This window comes from Saccopteryx leptura, chromosome 5 (assembly GCF_036850995.1).
Source record: "Saccopteryx leptura isolate mSacLep1 chromosome 5, mSacLep1_pri_phased_curated, whole genome shotgun sequence".
Lineage (NCBI taxonomy): Eukaryota > Metazoa > Chordata > Mammalia > Chiroptera > Emballonuridae > Saccopteryx > Saccopteryx leptura.
The window spans coordinates 44386418-44404568 of NC_089507.1; the positions used below are offsets into that span (position 1 = coordinate 44386418).

Here is an 18151-nt window from a genome sequence, read left to right on the forward strand (position 1 = left end):
TAAGAGGGGGGGATGAGTGGAAAATTATCCTCTTTAACATTAAAAATTCTTTTGTTTGAATTACACCTTTCAAAAACCAAAATAATTATGTCATATAAAATATAATTGTATATGGATAGGGTGTTTTTTATCCATAATCTTAGACAAAACCTATTTAACATCTGCCTGACTTTATGATAAAAACTTTTCAGCACAGCCTATTATCAGATATTTAGATGGGAGTATCCTAAATTTTTTGAAAATGAGCCTCAAAATAACATCATTTCCTGAAGTGTAGATAAGAAAGGCTCTTAACATGAATAATTTTGGGCAAAATTTACTTTCTCTAAAACAAAGAGACTTTTAGCAGGCCTTACTTTTTCTGAAAAGACTCCCTATTCCTAGCCTTGAGGCTGGTCTCCCAAACTGTGGCCTTGGACTAGCTTTGCAAAGTTGCAGGTGTTCTCAGAATGTTTCTCCCTGAATCAATGTTATAGATAAACATTGTAAGGCAGCTTGTTTCACTGCTGTGTCCTACTGCTATGCTTCCTCCCCTCCCTATTCTTCAATCAGTATGTAATTTTCCCTTTAAAAAACTAGCCCCAAACTGTCCCCACTGCATTGATTAGAAGGGCTTCGGCCTCCATGTGGTCTGCAAGCATAGCTAGCTAATAAAGGCTACCTAATTACCAAATTTGGCTTCGTGATTGTGTGGCAAGATGTTTGTTTCTCGCTGTTCCGATGCAGCATTCTAATCCAAGCCAAGTGAAAAGGGAAGTAATATGAAGAAACTGAACTTTCATGTACTCACCACTACCTGACATTAGAGTGTTTTACAAATACATATAATTTACTTTAAATTTAATTAAATTTATTGGGGTGACATTGGTTAGTGAAATCATATAGGTTTCAGATGTACAATTCTACAAATATATCTATTATAATTTAAATTGTATAATAATCATATGAAGTACGCTATTTCACCAATTTACAGATGAGGAAATTGAACTCTCATGTATTTATTAGTAAATGACATTGTTCAGAGTATTTTACAAATATATCTAATTTAAATTACATGTTAATCATTTGAAGCATGTACTATTTTACTTTCCCCAATTTACAGATAAGGAAAATGGTCATGGGACTACCCAGAACATAATTCCATTTCTTGATATGAAAAAAAAAAAACTGCAGACATCTAAGAAAAAAAATAACTGCAGTTTGCATATGAGTATAAACATTTAGCCACATATATTGTATTGTGCATCATAAAATCCACAGAGCACTTTATCTCTCCCTCTCTGAATGCATTTATTTCACTCTATCTAGTACTATAAATATTGTTTACATATCTCTTCTCCCATAGGTTTACATAAAGACCCTAAGTTTCTTGACATAAAAACTGAGCCTGACTTTTTACATCCTCTAAAATCCCTAGTAAATTGTTATATAGTTTTTAATCACTTATTCAGCATTTTAAAATGATAGAACATAAATCTGTTTCCTTCATTAAGAAATAGGAAAAAGGAAAAATATAGTTAACAGTGTCAACTACAGATATGGATTGAATTTTGACTCTCCTTATAATTACTCCCCTCACCCCCAAAATAAGTAGAAATAGATATATATGCTCCCACTAAGAATGAATCCAAAAAAAAAAAAAAAAAGAATGAATCTACCTAATGAAAAACTGAGCAAAATTGAATATATACTTTCTATCTACAGTGTTCTTATATTTAAGTATTTTGTAATTTTAAAAACATAACCTACTATATTTAAAATTTGGTATACTACTATTTAGTCACTAACTTCCAGTCTTTTGAATTTAACTGGTAAAATGTTTTAGAAATTATAGAATTTTTACAATAATTGTATTTTTAGTATTTTGGCATGCAAAGATAGGGAAATGGCTTAGGTCAAGAGCAGAGAATGAACCAGATAACAGAAGTCAGAAACACCAGGAAGGCATGTTGATAATATGGCAATACACTCATAATTTGAATGGTATCTAGGAAAATAACAGGAAGTAATAATGAAGTTGTAGAGATTAAGGATAATGATAGATTTAGCATTTAACCTCTTTTAGGATAAAGACAGACTTTTAATATTAATTACACTTCATGGGCAACAGAATAGATGTGCTAAAGAAAGGAAGAAATGGAAAATAAATTTCTGGCACATTAGCTTAGATCATTTTAAAGAAAGCAAGTGAACATATTTTTCAGGAAATAGGGAATATGGAAAGATCAAGTTAAATACTGTAAACAGTACAATGAGAAGTGAAAAGTGTTCTCTTTTAGTGATTAAACATTTTTAGTGTCCAGAGAACGGTTTTATCTGAATTTGAGAAGTTATGTCATGGCTGGTAAAGAATGAGGATTGTATGAGTACTGAGAGAAAAAATACACACACACACACACACACACACACACACACACACACACAGATTGCTTTTTAAAGAAATATAGTGATTGAGTGGTCAACCTAGAAGTATACAAAATCATGGTCTGAGCATTAATAACTATTATTAGAACTCATAGCAGAAGGAAAATGATTTTACCTCTAAACTTATAACTATAATCATTCTTGAGGTGAAAGTCATTACAGTTCTTCCAATAGCCCCCCAATGTATATTTGATTCTGAAATACCTTTAAAAAGATGTTAACCTTTAGAAATATAATTTTACATTTATATAACACTTCACATTTCCCAATCTTTCTAGCTTCAAATATTGTGATCTCACAATAACAATATGAGTTAAGGAGAATAACTGCCTATCTTTCCAAATGAGGAATTTTTTTTCTAAGAAGTATCATTTGACCTTGCAGAACTAGTAGCATTGCCTGAGCCACAACTCAGTACATCAAATCCTAGGTCTAACGTTTTTTGGGTTTTTTTATCTTTTTATTATATTTTGTATAGGGGAAGTAAAAGCAAAGATAAAGAATGGGACTACATCAAACTAAGAAGCTTCTGCACAGCAAAAGAAACTGACAACAAAACAAAGAGAGAACCATCTATGGGAGACGATATTTTTAAACAACAGCTCAGATAACGGGTTAATGTCTAAAATATACAAAGAACTCACAAAACTCAGCAACAAACAAGCAAACAATCCAATAATAAAAAAAAAAGTCTAACGTTCTTTCTACCAAAAACAACAGGGGTTGGAACACTTCAAAGTCATAACCAGCACTTGACTTAAAATAGCCTGATATCTCAAATATGTGTAAATTCAAAAAGTTAGATACCCTTTCGTCTCCAGTCTCGAGGCTATGAAGTATTTCAATAGCTTCTTACAATTTTTTCATTATTCTCTCTCACAAAACCACTTGAGTTCATGTAGTAATCTCTATTTTAGAGAAGAAATAAACAGAGTATGTTATTTGTGGAACTTCACACAACAGATCAGTGACAGAACAGGCATTGGGAATTTTAAAATCTCAATTCCTGCTCTGGTTAGTTAGCTCTCAGTGTGTTAGAGCATGGTCCCAAAACACCAAGGTGGTGTGTGGGCTTGGTCCCTGGTGAGGGCACACACTGGAAGTGACCAGTGAATACACAATTAAGTGGAACAATAAATGAATGCTTTGCTTTCCCTCTTTCTCCCTTTCTTTCTCTGCCTCTCTAAAATCAATAAATTAAAAAAATTAATAAAAAAATGACAATTCCTTATCCAGCCACTCTTACTAAATAATCCAGTTCTTCACAAAACTAATTATACTTATTATAACAGGTTTATTATCTTACAGTAAACATATAAATTATTATGTATACATTATATGCATATACATATATCAAATATTTCATTGTGTATACTTGAATTATGTAATATTGGCAATTAGAAGCATCAAAGCAATTAGGAGGATCAAAAATTCCTTTTCCCTTTGAACCACGTAAAACCAAGAACTGAAAAAGATCTTCCTTCATTTTTTTACCTAAGTTAATGTACCCTGTTCTGAACTTAACTTTGCTGTCCATGATGCTGTGTAAGTTGTTAGATGAACTAGTGGTATGCTTACTTCAATGTAAGTGGAGGAGAGAAGTATGCAAATATGATACATATAAAGAAATGCAATATAATTAGAGATTAGATATCAAGCATGATTTCAAAATATAAACAACGTGGGTTGGGGTTGTCTGGCTCCTTATCATATTCTGGCTCCTTATCATATGTAGGAACAATAATGACTCCCTGAAAGCAACCAGTACCCATGAAGCTGTAACAAAATATTGTTCAGAGATATCTACTGATTGTAAAATTAACTTCATAGAAAAAAAAAACTGAATGTATTTTTCACCAAAGAAAAAAAAACATAAATATATCATATAGCATTTACAGGGTATATAAAATCTTATTGGATCACTAATAAATATTTGTGCTTCAATAATGTTACTATTTTATAGACTACCTTCTTTGAGAATGTTACAAAATACATGGACAATTTATTCATCAGTATTAAAGCACATTTTTAAATCCTATAACATGAAATGTGGGCAAAGCAACCACTTGGAAAAAAATTATTATTGAGATAAAATTCTATTCAAAAAATCATTTTCTTGGAATAAAGTTTCCTTTACCCAGATACATTTATGAGGGACATGAGGACCGGATGGCTCTTGGTCAGAAAAGAATGTTATACAAATTAAATGTGTGCTTTTTTAATACTAATTCTATTTTAAAATACATTGATGTATATATTAAATTTTAAATAGAAAGTTTCTATTATATATGACAGTTAGCTGCATTTACTTCTCCTGATTCCTAAAAATTTAAGTAATTTTTTTTTATTATTCTTAGTTCTCATAATTTCTGCCAATCAGATTCTACTCTGGTGCTACTAGTTCACAAGAATGTCAAGGAGTTATTTAACTTTCTATTTAATACTCCTGTGTTCATTATTTTATCAATGAATTATTCATTACTAAAAACAAATCACCCATGAATACAAGCAAGTAGTAATAATGAAGAAATAATTAAGGTCATGAAGCTGTCATTGTAAAAATCTAAAGACCAAAAAGAGGAAAATGTAAAAATTTAAAATGCAATTAGCTGAATGATGGACAAAAAACCCTACATATCTTTTTTTTTTTTTTTTTTTTTTTTTTTGGTGACAGAGACAGAGACAGAGAGGGAGCCAGATAGGGACAGAAGACAGGAAGGGAGAGAGATGAGAAGCATCAATTCTTTGTTGTGGCTCCTTAATCTTCTTAGTTGTTCATTGATTGCTTTCTCATATGTGTCTTGACCAGAGAGCTACAGCAGAGCAAGTGACCCCTTGCTCAAGCCAGTGATTTTGGGCTTAAGCCAGTGACCCTGAGCTCAATCTGATGACCCTGCACTCAAGCCAGATAAGTCTACACTTAAGCTGGTGATCTCTGGGCTTTGAACCTGGGTCCACTGCATCCCCAGTCTGACGCTCTATCTACTGTGCCACTGCCTGGTCAGGCAAAACTTACATATCTTGAATTCTTCCTCGGCAATCATATATAAGTCATGACATCTCAGAAATTCCTAAGGATTTTAATTCTTATTCTACCACTAAAACTATGTGGCCATTTTATTAACAATTATCTCAGCCTTCCTCAACCTTCAGAACTAAATTCTACTTTCTTATGCCTAGTTTGAATTAAATAGAATTGTAATCTATGTTTTCTACAAAGCAAATTTTTTCTAACCAAGAAGGCAAACAATAGTTTAAAATATATTGGTTCCTAGTTATTTGAATACTCTTATTCAAATTAAATAAGAATATTACATTTTTAAGTAGCTGAACAGTTTCAAACACTAATCAAAGACACTCTGGGCCATACTGTTTTTATTTGGAGTCAGGGTACGATGATGACGGTGATGAAGATGATGATGATGATGATTACAATGATGATGATGGTGATGGTGATGGCGGTGGTGGTGGTGATGGTGATGATGATTACAACCACAAAGAAGCAAGCCATGAAAAGCCTGCATGTATTTTTTTCTCATGTAAGACCTATGAGATAAGTATTATTATGCATTCTTTTCCTTTGAGAAAACAGTAGCTCAAAGAAAATATGTAAGTTGTTTATTATAACACCATCAGTGTGAGATTGATTCAGTACTTAAACTAAGATTTGTTTGACTAAAAGTTATATTATTTTTTATTTTATGACCTACTTTTAAGGGGCTATAGTGTAAGATTAAACATGGTAGATTAAGTAATTATATTTATCTTTGCTCCCTCTAAAATTCTACCACAATTACAATAAAGAAAAAAAAATAGCATAAACTCAAGAAGACAGAGCAAAGAGGAAAGGGGGAGATAATATACAAAAGAAGTAAATATTTGAAAAATGAAAAGCAGATGGAGGATAACTGACATGGCAACTAAGCAAAGGTAAATTCCTGTTGGAAAACTCAGAAAAGATAAAGGCCGAAATATAGGTCAGGTTTTAAAAAAGATAATTGATTACAAATCTTTAAAAGGTTGAAAAACTTTTAAAATTTCCCCCTTAAATCCCTTTATCTACATTTCCCATTCAGGAAATCACTCTGTCAACTGAACAGAGGACTCCAGTTTTAGAGAAATTGAACCTGAAAAGAATCTAATCTTGAGAACACTGGCAAAATTTGGAGTGGAATAAAGATGCTACTCTGAAAAAAGGAGATAGAGAATTCATATCCAAAATCATGACATCCTTCTCTGGTGCAGCTGCCCGCAGCCTCTCAGAATGTTAGCTAGGAAACTTAGATCACACCAACACCATCAAACCTGTATCCACTCCGCCACAGATACAAACTTGAATATTTCTCTCTTGAATAACTGACCAGTGCTAGAAGAAAGCCATTCAGTTACTGCAAATTGGTTCTTCAGGAAAACAGTAGTCTGTAGTCATTCACTTTGATAATATCTAACTTTTGATTTTATTATTTAATTAATATATATTTAATTTTGTTATCAATATAGTTAGATTTATGGCTGCTATTTTACATTTTTTCTATATGATTCATATCATTTTTCTTCCTCCTTTACTGCCCTCTTTGTATGAAATGGATCTTTTCTAGTAACATTTTAATTGTTTTAATAATTTTTAATTATATTTTAAAATTATTTTCTTAGTAATTGCTCTAGGATCATATATATATATGTATGTATATGTATATGTATGTATATTAAATATATATGTGTATATATATTTATATATATGTAAATATATATATGTATATATATGTAAATATATATATATATTTAATAACTTCCAAAATCAAGTTCTAGTGACTTGAGTCCTTTAAAATATAAAAGATCCACTGCTATATAGCTGCACCCTTCCCCATTTTTGTGCTGTTTTTGTAATACATACTATTTTATATATCTTACAAACCTTAAAATACATTGCCATAATTAATACATTTTATATAATATTATGTCTTTTAAAGATAAGAGAAAAAAAAGATCAAATATATATTTATAGATTTTGTAATATTAATATTCCTGTTTATAATTTCTTTTACTCTTTATATTTTTTCTTGTGGATTCAAGCTACCATCTGATGTCATTTTCATATTTGAATAAAGCTTTATTCACACTCACCTGTTTTTGCTGTTTTGTCAATACATTACATTACTATATGTTATAACTTCAACAATATAATATATTCATATTGTTTTATACAGATACTTTTTAAATGAGTTTTTTAATAGAATAAACATGCACTTATATTGTCATGTATTATTGCCTACATAACTGCCTTTACGGATACTTTCTACATGTGTGTGTGGATTTGAATCACTGTCTGGTGTCACTCACTTTCAGTCTGAAGTACTGTTTTAGTATTTTTTTAAGGTAGAATTGCTAGCAAGTAATTCTCTCAGGTTTTGCTATTTGAGAATATCTTTATTTGACCTTAATTTTTAAAAGATAGTTTTGCTAAATATAAAATTCTTGGATGACTGATTGGTTTTTTACTTTCATCACTTTGACTATATTAAATGTGCTGTGCCACTGTCTTCTGGCCACCAAAAACTTTACATTTTTTTCTATATGATTCATATCATTTTTCTTCCTCTTTTACTGCCCTCTTTGTATGAAATGGATCTTTTCTAGTTAACTGTTAATTATATTGTGGTTAGCTTATACGAACTGAGTCATTTTTCTCTTTATAATTTTAAGCTTTTCTTTCTTTCAGTATTTTGACTATGCTGTATCTGGGTTGATTATCTTTATATTTATCCTACTTGTAATTAGTTAAGCTTCTTAGATGTGTTGATTATTGTTTTCAGCAAATTTATGAAATATAAAGAGACAGATAGTATCAGGGGTGCTATTTTTTTAAAGGTGGTAAAGAAAGGAAAATTTCTGGATGTAAAGTTTGACCAGAGTCTTGAGTTAAGTGATAGTAATTTTAGCCTGCTCATGAATTTAGAGCTTCTAATCTGCTTTGTGTTGTTTCTCTCTTAAATAGGAAAAGACAAAACATGAACTCCAGATATATTAGTGTCCTATTTTTGTGTGAAATATTACCAGAAATTTAGCAGCTTAAAACAACATCCTTTTATTAGTTCATTCACAGTTCACTAGGCCAGAAGACTAGAAATGGCTCAACTGAATTCTCTGCTCATTGTTTCAAAAGACTGAACCAGTGTCTCAGGATGTCAGTGAGGCTGTATCTTCTTCTACAGTTTAAGAAAGAATTCACTACTAAGATCATTAATGTGATTGTCCAGATTCTATTTCTTATGCTTATACAACTGAGGTCCTTTTTCCCCGTTGACTTTTAGTTGAAGGCCAGTCTCAGCTATGTGGACTAGCCCCTGCTTATAACCTCTGGTCCTTTTCATGCAGGGAAGTTTGCTTCTTCAGGGCTAACATAAGACTTTCTCTCTTATCTGCCAAGATGGGGTCTTTTAAAACATAATTTCATCAGTGACTACCCTACCACCTTTGGCATATTATATATACTAATCAAAGAAGTGACAATTCTATCATACTGAGAAGTCTCAACACACCCAAGAAGAGAAGATTAGGCATATATATCAGGTACAAGAATATTGGGGCCATTTAGAATTCTGCCTATAACACAATATATTTGCAGGTATTTGAAACAAAAATAAAAACCTTATAATAAATTTAGATAAAAAGAAAACTTCATAAGAAATATCTCTGTTTAATATCTTAAGAGAGATGAGAGAAAACCTTGACCTCAGGAAACAGGAATAGGCAATGATAAATAATAAATAATTATAAAATCCCCAGTCAGGCACATGTAAGAAGCAATCAATGAATGCACAACTAAGTGGAACAACAAATGAATGTTTCTCTCTCTTTCCTTTTTTTTTCTATTTCTCTAAATTTAATGAATAAAAAGTTTTAATTAAAAAAAGTACTACCTATGGTCAATATCCTAAGAGAAATGAGAGAAAACCTTGACCTCAAGAAAAAAGAATAAGAAATGATACATAATATATAAAAAGAGAATAAAGAGAGCTTAAAAACTAAAATTATAATTGAAGATTTCTTTAAATTTATATAAAGTTTTAAAAGTAAAGCTAAAGACAAATTCCAGAGGTATGGAAAAAAGAAAAAAAATAAGGAAATTAAAGGCACAATTCAAAAGCTTCAACACCTAAATACTGCAATTTCCATGAGGAAAATTTAAAAAATAAGCAAAAACATTAGAAATGAAATAATATAATATTTCCTAGAATGAAGAAAGATGTTTCCAGATGCAAAAGACCAGTTAAATAAGAGAAATTCTATTCACAACATGTCATATCATTGTATAAATTCTGAGACTACGTAGGAAACCCAAATAAAAATTTTAAAAAGATAGAAGGTGACAGAGGACAATCTGACTTTCGGTGGTGGGTATGCAACATAATTGAACGACAAGATAACCTGGACTTGTTATCTTTGAATATATGTATCCTGATTTATTGATGTCACCCCATTAAAAAAATAAAATAATTAAAAAAAAAAAAAAAAAGCAATGTCACATGAAATATCTGGTATAAGAATGCCATATAACATACCAGCTACACTGGAGATAGAAGACAGTGGATCAGTATCTCTCACCTTCTTTGAGAAAAATATTTGCAATATAAAATCCTATATTTACCAGAAATATTAGTCACAAAAGAATAGAATAAAAAACAGATTAGACATTCATAATCTAAAAAGTTGTAACTCTCATTTACCACTTATCAAGAAGTTATTAAGAGGTGTACATCACTAAAAGGGGGGAGTGAGCTGAAAGAGGAAGAAATAGTATTAGGAATCATGAAATTCAAAACTAGAAAAAAGAGATTTCCCAAAATTAAGGCAGAGGGAGATCCTAAAACAGCTTCTGTATTTCAGCCTAGAGAGAAATCTATATTTTATAGTAAAGATCCTAGGAGCAATGGCTCCAAGAAAAATTGGATGACCTAATGTGAATAAATGTATTGACAAGACCACTATAGGTTTTCCAGAAATTTTGGAGTATATTAGTAACATGTACATAAAAGATTTGCCCCCCAAAAATTAACTAAGTGGAGATGTACAGGGTGGCCACAAGTCATTGTATTAAAAAGTAATATAATCATAGTTAACTATATAGCTCTGCTTGAAAATGTATACTAACATAGAGTATACTCCCTAAAGAAAAGCTTTTCTGTTTCCTAGGAATGGAGAGCAATTCATCATCAGTTTTTGAAAATCCCAATGCCGTTTATCCTACATGCTAAAACAAGATCATTAATAAAACCCTGTTATAAAAATTGCATTGATGAAATGATGGTGTCCTTCCTCTCTTCCTAAATTCTATATTAGATTGTGTTCTTTTCTTCTTTCTTTTCTGGGTTTTTTGTTTGTTTGTTTGTTTGTTTGTTTGTTTTGTGATAGAGAGAGGAACAGATAGGGACAGACAGACGGGAAGGGAGAGAGATGAGAAGCATCAAGTTTTCATTGTAGCACCTTAGTTGTCCATTGATTGTTTTCTGATATGTGCCTTGACTGGGGGGGGGGAAGGGCTACAGCAGACTAAGTGACCCCTTGCTCAAGCCAGTGACCTTGAGTTCAAACTGGTGAGCTGTGCTCAAACCCAGATGAGCACTCACTCAAGCCAGTGACCCTGTGACCTTGGGGTTGCAAACATGGGTCCTCTGGGTCCCAGTCTGACATTCTATTCACTGCACCACTGCCTGGTCAGGCTCATTTTTTCCTTTTTTTAAGTGAGAGGAGGAGAGACAGAGTCAGACTTCCTCATATGTCTGGACAGCATCCACCCAGAAATCCCCATCTGGGACCATGCTCAGAACCGAACTATTTATAGCAGCGGTCCCCAATATTTTTTTGGGCCACAGACCAGTTTAATGTCAGAAAATATTTTCATGGACCAGCCTTTAAGGTGAGACGGATAAATGTATCACGTGACCGAGACAAGCGTCAAGAGTGAGTCTAAGACAGATGTAACAGAGAGAATCTGGTCATTTTTTAAAAATAAAACATCGTTCAGACTTAAATATAAATAAAACGGAAATAATGTAAGTTATTTATTCTTTCTCTTCAGATTGGTACCAAATGGCCCACGGACAGGTACCGGTCCATGGCCCAGGGGTTGGGGACCATTGATTTATAGCACCAGAGGCAGAGGTTCAGCCATCCTCAGTACCTGAAGCCAACTTACTGGAACTCATCGAACCATGGCTACAGAAGAGGAAGAGATAGAGAGAGAGAAAAGAGGGAGGGGTAGAGAAGCAGATGGTCACCTCTCCTGTGTGCCCTCGGACATCCACAAACTGGGCCGATACTCTATCACTGAGCCAACTGGCCAAGGCCAAGATTGTATTCTTATGTGTTATATTAGATTGTGTTATATGCTTAAATCCCTGAGTGGCTTCTCTTAATTTTTAAAAACAATTTGAAACTCTGAGATTTTTATCTCTACCTATTTTTCAAGGCTCACTATACTCTCTTCTTTCTGCTCCATACGCTCTCATCACCAGTCATACAGTGAGAGACTCATGATGTTTAATATCTCTGCACAATGGCACATGCCAATCATTCCGATAAAAACATTGTCATTAACTCTGCTTCTCTCTATATATAATTTTCACCCTATCTTTAAGTCTCTACCCAAAATTCACACAGCCTAGATAATTCTTGAATATTGAGCAAACAGCTCCTTCCTTCACCTTTGCAAATGCTTTCTAACTCAATAAGCAATGCTAAAGTCCAATTTTCCAAATTCTAAGACTAGATGTTACTCAACATTTTTTTTCTCTCCTCTATGCCCCTCATAAAATCAGGGATTAAATTCCATTCATTCTACTGAACATCTCACCAGATAGATTCTCTTTTTTTCCTATCTCAATTGCCTATCTCAGTCTCAATTAAAAACAGTATTATTTCTCCTGTAAAATGTTACAGCATCCTGTGTCTGGACTTCCTGTCTTGCTTCTTATTCCAATCAATCACCCATAACAAAGCTACAGTGTTAAAGGGATTATGTTTACTATCACCCCAGTTCAGAGCAAAATGTCAAACTAATTACATCTTATCCTATACAATGGACATTAAGAAAGGCATTTCTTTCATTTTTCCACCACCACTGTTGTCCAAATCTTCACTTTCTGTTCTACTAGAGGTCCCAATTAAACTTGTAAAGCTATATGTTTTAGCTTCTTTACAAATAATAGGATAATGGAGCTGAGGAGAAGCAAAAGTTGTGAGTCAAATGTCACTTTGAATTGATGGGTTTTGGTCAAATAAGTTTGCAAATATGATATATATGTTTGCTAGCTTATTGCTTGCATTGGGTGTGGGGGACAGGCTGTAAGCAGGCAGGGTCATTATAGCCTAAGGCTTAGTTTTAAGACTAAGACTTTCTCACCCTTTTAATACTAAGATCTTTTCAAAACTAACCTTTTCCCCACACCCTTGACTGTTGCATGAAGAGGGATGATGCACTTGCATGAGGAATCTCATAATGCCTCAGATAAGTGACTTTGTATCAGAGACTTCTTTGTTTGTATATTGGATTAAAGGTTTTGATTTCTACATTATAAAATGGGGCAGAGGAGCCCATGTTGGAGGAGAGCAGATAAAGGCCATGTGGAGGAGAGGAGAAGCAGCCAAGATGGTGGAGTGCTGAAGGAGAAGCCAGTTTGTGCAGAGTTTGTGCAGAGTTTGTGCAGAGAGAAGGAGATGGGGAACAGAGGTGAATAAGGCTGGTGTAAAGCCAGGAGCCTCCATCATGGCCATTCACATGCAGATTCGCATTGGATTCGGACAGACGGTAATGAAATAATGGAGCCAAGAGCTGGTGGGCCATGATCTTTAATCCTAGCTTGTACCCAGCGGGCAAGTAAAAACACATGCTGGGCTCCAAAACCCACTCATTCAGTGCTCACAAAGCTACTGACTTTATCTGAGTTTCCTAAAATCAAAGGTTTCTAGCTCACCAGACTTATTCACCTCTGTTCCCCATCTCCTTCCTTCTCCCTGTACAAACTCTGCACAAACTGGCTTCTCACTCAGAACTCCACCATCTTGGCTACTTCTCTTGGTCTCCTCCACGTGGCCTTCTCTGCTCTCCTCTCTAATGCTAATCTTTGGAACCAAGAGAGCAAGCTCCTGGTCTGCCCCACTTTATATTGCAGAAATCAAAACCTTTAATCCAATATGCAAAATAGGGAAGTCACTTATCTGAGGCATGATGGGATTGTACCACCCCACATCAAAAAAGATTGGGAAAGGCTTAGTCCTAAAACCAAGCCCCAGGCTACAAGGATCATTGCCTGCCCACAGCCTGCCCCCAAAACTCATTAATATCACCTAGGTGATGGGCATCCACGTGGGCAGCACCATCTTTAACAAAGTGAAAATAATATATTTTATGTGCCCTACGTGAGGTAGAAAGCTTTGATTCTAGGAAACTTAGATAAGTCAGTGGCTTTGGGAGCCCTGAATGGAAAGGGAAGTGTTTTTCCACTGTGTGTATTTCTTGCCCACCAGGTACAAGGTAGGATTAAAGCTAATGGCCCACCAGTTCTTGGCTCTGTTGTTTCATTACTGTCTGTCTGAATCAAATATGAACCTGCATGGACCAGGCAGCTGTGATGGTGTCCGCGGCTACTAGTCATACAATGGCCAATGGAGTGATCATTGAAGATTTGAATTTTCCTTGGACAATGTTGGGCGGATAAAATGTATTATGCTCACTTTGTTAAAGATGGTGCTGCCACGTGGAGGCCATTGCCCAGGTGATATTAATGTGTGTTGGGGGAGGCTGTGGGCAGGCAGAATCCTTGTAGCCTGGGGCTTGGTTTTGGGATTAAGCCTTTCCCACCCTTTTTGATGTGGGGTGGTACAATCCCATCATGCCCCAGATAAGTGACTTTGTATTAGAGACTTCCCTATTTTGTATATTGGATTAAAGGTTTGGATTTCTACACTATAAAATAGGGGCAGAATGGGAGCTTGCTCTCTCTTGGTTCCTGAGATTAATATTAGAGGAGAGAGCAGAGAGGAGAGCAGAAAGAGGCCATGTGGCCAGGAGAAGCAGCCAAGATGGCGGAGTGTTGAGTGAGAGGCCAGTTAGTACAGAGTTTGTGTAGAGAGAAGGAAGGAGATGGGGAACAGAGGTGAATAAGTCTGGTGAGCTAGAAACCTTTGATTCTAGAAAACTCAGACAAGTCAGTAGCTTTGTGAGCACTGAATGCGAGTGGGTTTTGGAGCCCAGTGTGTGTTTTTACAGCCCATCAGTTTTTGGCTCTGTTGTTTCTTTACCAACTATCCGAATCCAATGCAAACCTGCATGGGCAGGGCTGCTGTGACAGTGGCCTTGACTACTGGCTTTACAGACAGGTACACGAATTGTTGGTCAAGGAGTCAACTTCCAAGTAGCTCCTTAGTATTTGATATACTTGTAACTGAAAGTGGGGTCATAGACCACTAGGTATTTCATCTCCTGGTACCTTAGAAGAAATGCATACCAGGCTTCATTCCTGTTGGGCAGATAAAATATATTATGCTCACTTTGTTAAAGACGGCGCTGCCCACGAGGAGGCCGTCGCCCAGGTGATATTAATGTGTGTCTCTGTGGGCAGGTAGAATCCTTGTAGCCTGGGGCTTGGTTTTGGGATTAGGCCTTTCCCACCTGTTTTGATGTGGGGCGGTAAAATCCAATCATGCCTCAGAGAAGTGTCTGTATTAGAGACTTCCCTGTTTTGTATATTGGATTAAAGGTTTGGATTTCTTTTTTTTTTTTTTTTTTCTTTTTCTTTCTGAAGCTGGAAATGGGGAGAGACAGTCAGACAGACTCCTGCATGCGCCCGACCGGGATCCACCCGGCACACCCACCAGGGGCAATGCTCTGCCCCTTCGGGGCGTCGCTCTGCCTCGAGCAGAGCCACTCTAGCGCCTGGGGCAGAAGCCAAGGAGCCATCCCCAGCGCCAGGGCCATCTTTGCTCCAATGGAGCCTTGGCTGCAGGAGGGGAAGAGAGAGACAGAGAGGAAGGAGGGGGTGGGGGGTGGAGAAGCAAATGGGCACTTCTCCTATGTGCCCTGGCTGGGAATCAAACCCGGGCCCCCCGCACGCCAGGCCGACGCTCTACCGCTGAGCCAACCGGCCAGGGCAAGGTTTGGATTTCTATACTATAAAATGGGGGCAGAACGAGAGCTTGCGCTCTTGGTTCCTGGGATGATTAGCATGAGAGAGCAGAGGGAGCAGAGCAGAGAGCAGAAAGAGGCCATGTGGCCAGGAGAAGCAGCCAAGATGGCGGAGTGCTGAGTGAGATGCCAGTTTGTGTAATGTTTGTATCTGGGATAAGGAAGGAGATGGGGAACTGAGGAGAATAAGGCTGGTGAGCTAGAAACCTTTGATTCTAGGAAACTCGGATAAGTCAGTGGCTTTGTGAGCACTGAATGTGAGTGGGTTTTGGAGCCCAGTGTGTGTTTTTACTTGCTCGCCGGGTGCAAGCTAGAATTAAAGACTATGGCCCACCAGTTTGTGGCTCCGTTGTTTCTTTACCGACTGTCCAAATCCAATGCGAACCTGCATGGGCCGGGCCCTGGATACTGGCTCTACAATTCCAAACCTACTCAATGAAAATATGTGTTTGAACAGTATATCTGGTGATTCTCTCTAAAGAAAACTCCTTTCTCTAAAGGAAAAGTTTTCTACTAATGGACTCTGCCCCGTGCTGCCCCTCTTCCAGAATTAAATGACATTCCTTCTTTTTCAAATGTCATGACTTCTTCCTCTGGTCTCAATCTGAATCTTATCTAGTATCTAAATATAGAAAAACTTGTTCTGCTAGCATGCATCTAAATGTTCTTGTCTGGAAATTCAGCCAGAATCTTCTTTCAAGTCCCAGCCTCTGGCTTCCAGAATCTTTGAGTCATACTCATCAGAGCGATATGGCAATGGAAAAGCCCTCAAGCAGTTGGTGAAAGAATTTTGAATGCTGCGAGGTGGAGAAACAGATGGGAAACAATAGTTTGAAATTTTGAAATGAATCCTGACACTTGAATATATTAAAATACAAACATAAACTTGCCAGTCCACACCATAAAACACCTTCAGTGGCAAACTGATGCTCTCAGGAGACAATACATTCTCTTCAACATGTCTTGCAAAGCAAGCTATGTTGGACATTTACTAATTTATGGTCCATTTCCTCTCCTTATTTTTCTCGGAGTGACCATGTCTTTCATCCTTAATCCATGTGTTTCAGTTGAAGCAGTTTCCATCTTTAATTCCAGGGGTGGGCATGAAACCTAAACCTAGCCAATCTAAACATGACCAGCGTGACTAGAGAAAAAAAGGGCATATATCCCAAGCCACCTCAGTTAGATTCAGAGATAATCATAGGTCTTTCACTTAAGAAAGGGTGTTGGCCAGATGGCAAATATATAGTTTAGGCTCTGAGGATCCAGTGGTACAGTGTCTCAATTACATATTTATCTTTGTTTGTTTACAACCTTTAACAGGGATAAAAACAGCATTCTTAGCTGGTTACCTTAGTTAGTTCAGGATGCTTAGAACACTATAGATTGGGTGGTTTAGAAACACAGGTATTTATTTCTTGCAGTTCTGGAGTCCCCGAATCTAAGGTGAGAATGCAAGAGGTCAGGTTCTGGTGAAGATCCTCTTCCAGGTTACAGATGGTTGTTTTCTTGTATAGCCTCTCATGGTTGAAAAGGCAAGAGAGGTGTCTGGGGTTTCTTTTAAAAGCAGTAATCCCATTCATGAGAACTCCACCCTCATGAGTTAATGATCTCCCAAATGCCCCATCTCCTAGTACCATCACACTGGAGATTAAGGCATTAACTAATGAATTTGGGGGAAATGTAAACATTCAGACCATTATCACTGGCCCTAAAATAAAATGCTTTGGAATGGATCTGGCCCTCAGGCTGTACTTTGTCTTGTTTGGGTCGCCTGTTATTTTAATACTGCTGCTGCTGCTTTTTCTAGATCTTTCTCCTTCTTTTAGCTTCTTCTTTATGTTCTTAATAATAGAGGGTAATATTATGATCACCATATGCTGCAATCAATTTCAATGCATTAAGAATTTAATTTTCAGAACAATCTTAGAAAGAACATTTTTTTTTTCCTATTTATAGACAAGAAAACTGAGGCATAGAGATTAAATAACTTACCTCCAGTCACACAGATGGTTGATGGAGAACTCGGACTTGATTGAACTGATGAAGCTACTTCAACTATCAAAGTATCCTGTTCTTAATTTTATTATAATTATTTGCCACAGGGCCTGGAACAAAGAAGTACTCAGTATATACCACCACATGAATCCTGTATGTATTTTAATCATAGAACTTTCAAACTGTATTATAGGAAATTATGTATTAAGCCTAATCCGGAAGGACCCGAAACATTGAAGACACGAACAAAGTCCGTCGATTACACATCAAAGCTTTATTGTCTAGCTTGGCCAAGTGGCGGCAACTCTGAGGGAGAGTGCGCACCGGCCCTTTGTTCTACTTAGTTTTTATAGTTTTGTAAGTGGGAAGTACAGAAGTAAAAATTGTACTTAGGAGCCCCTTACCACTATTGGTTATAGCCATATGTCCTTTAACATGATAGGACTACGTTCAATTTGCAAGCCATACATTATTTTGGAGAAAACAAAATTTACAAGTTAACACAATGGCAGAAAGATATCTTTTTACATATTAAAAGGCATTCCT

The 18151-nt window shown here is 35.8% G+C and overlaps 1 pseudogene; it reads left to right on the forward strand.

Moving 5' to 3' along the window:
- Positions 1-3926: 3926 nt before the first annotated feature.
- The window catches only part of LOC136406469 (keratin, type I cytoskeletal 18-like), a 38531-nt pseudogene continuing 24306 nt past the window's right edge, over positions 3927-18151 (forward strand).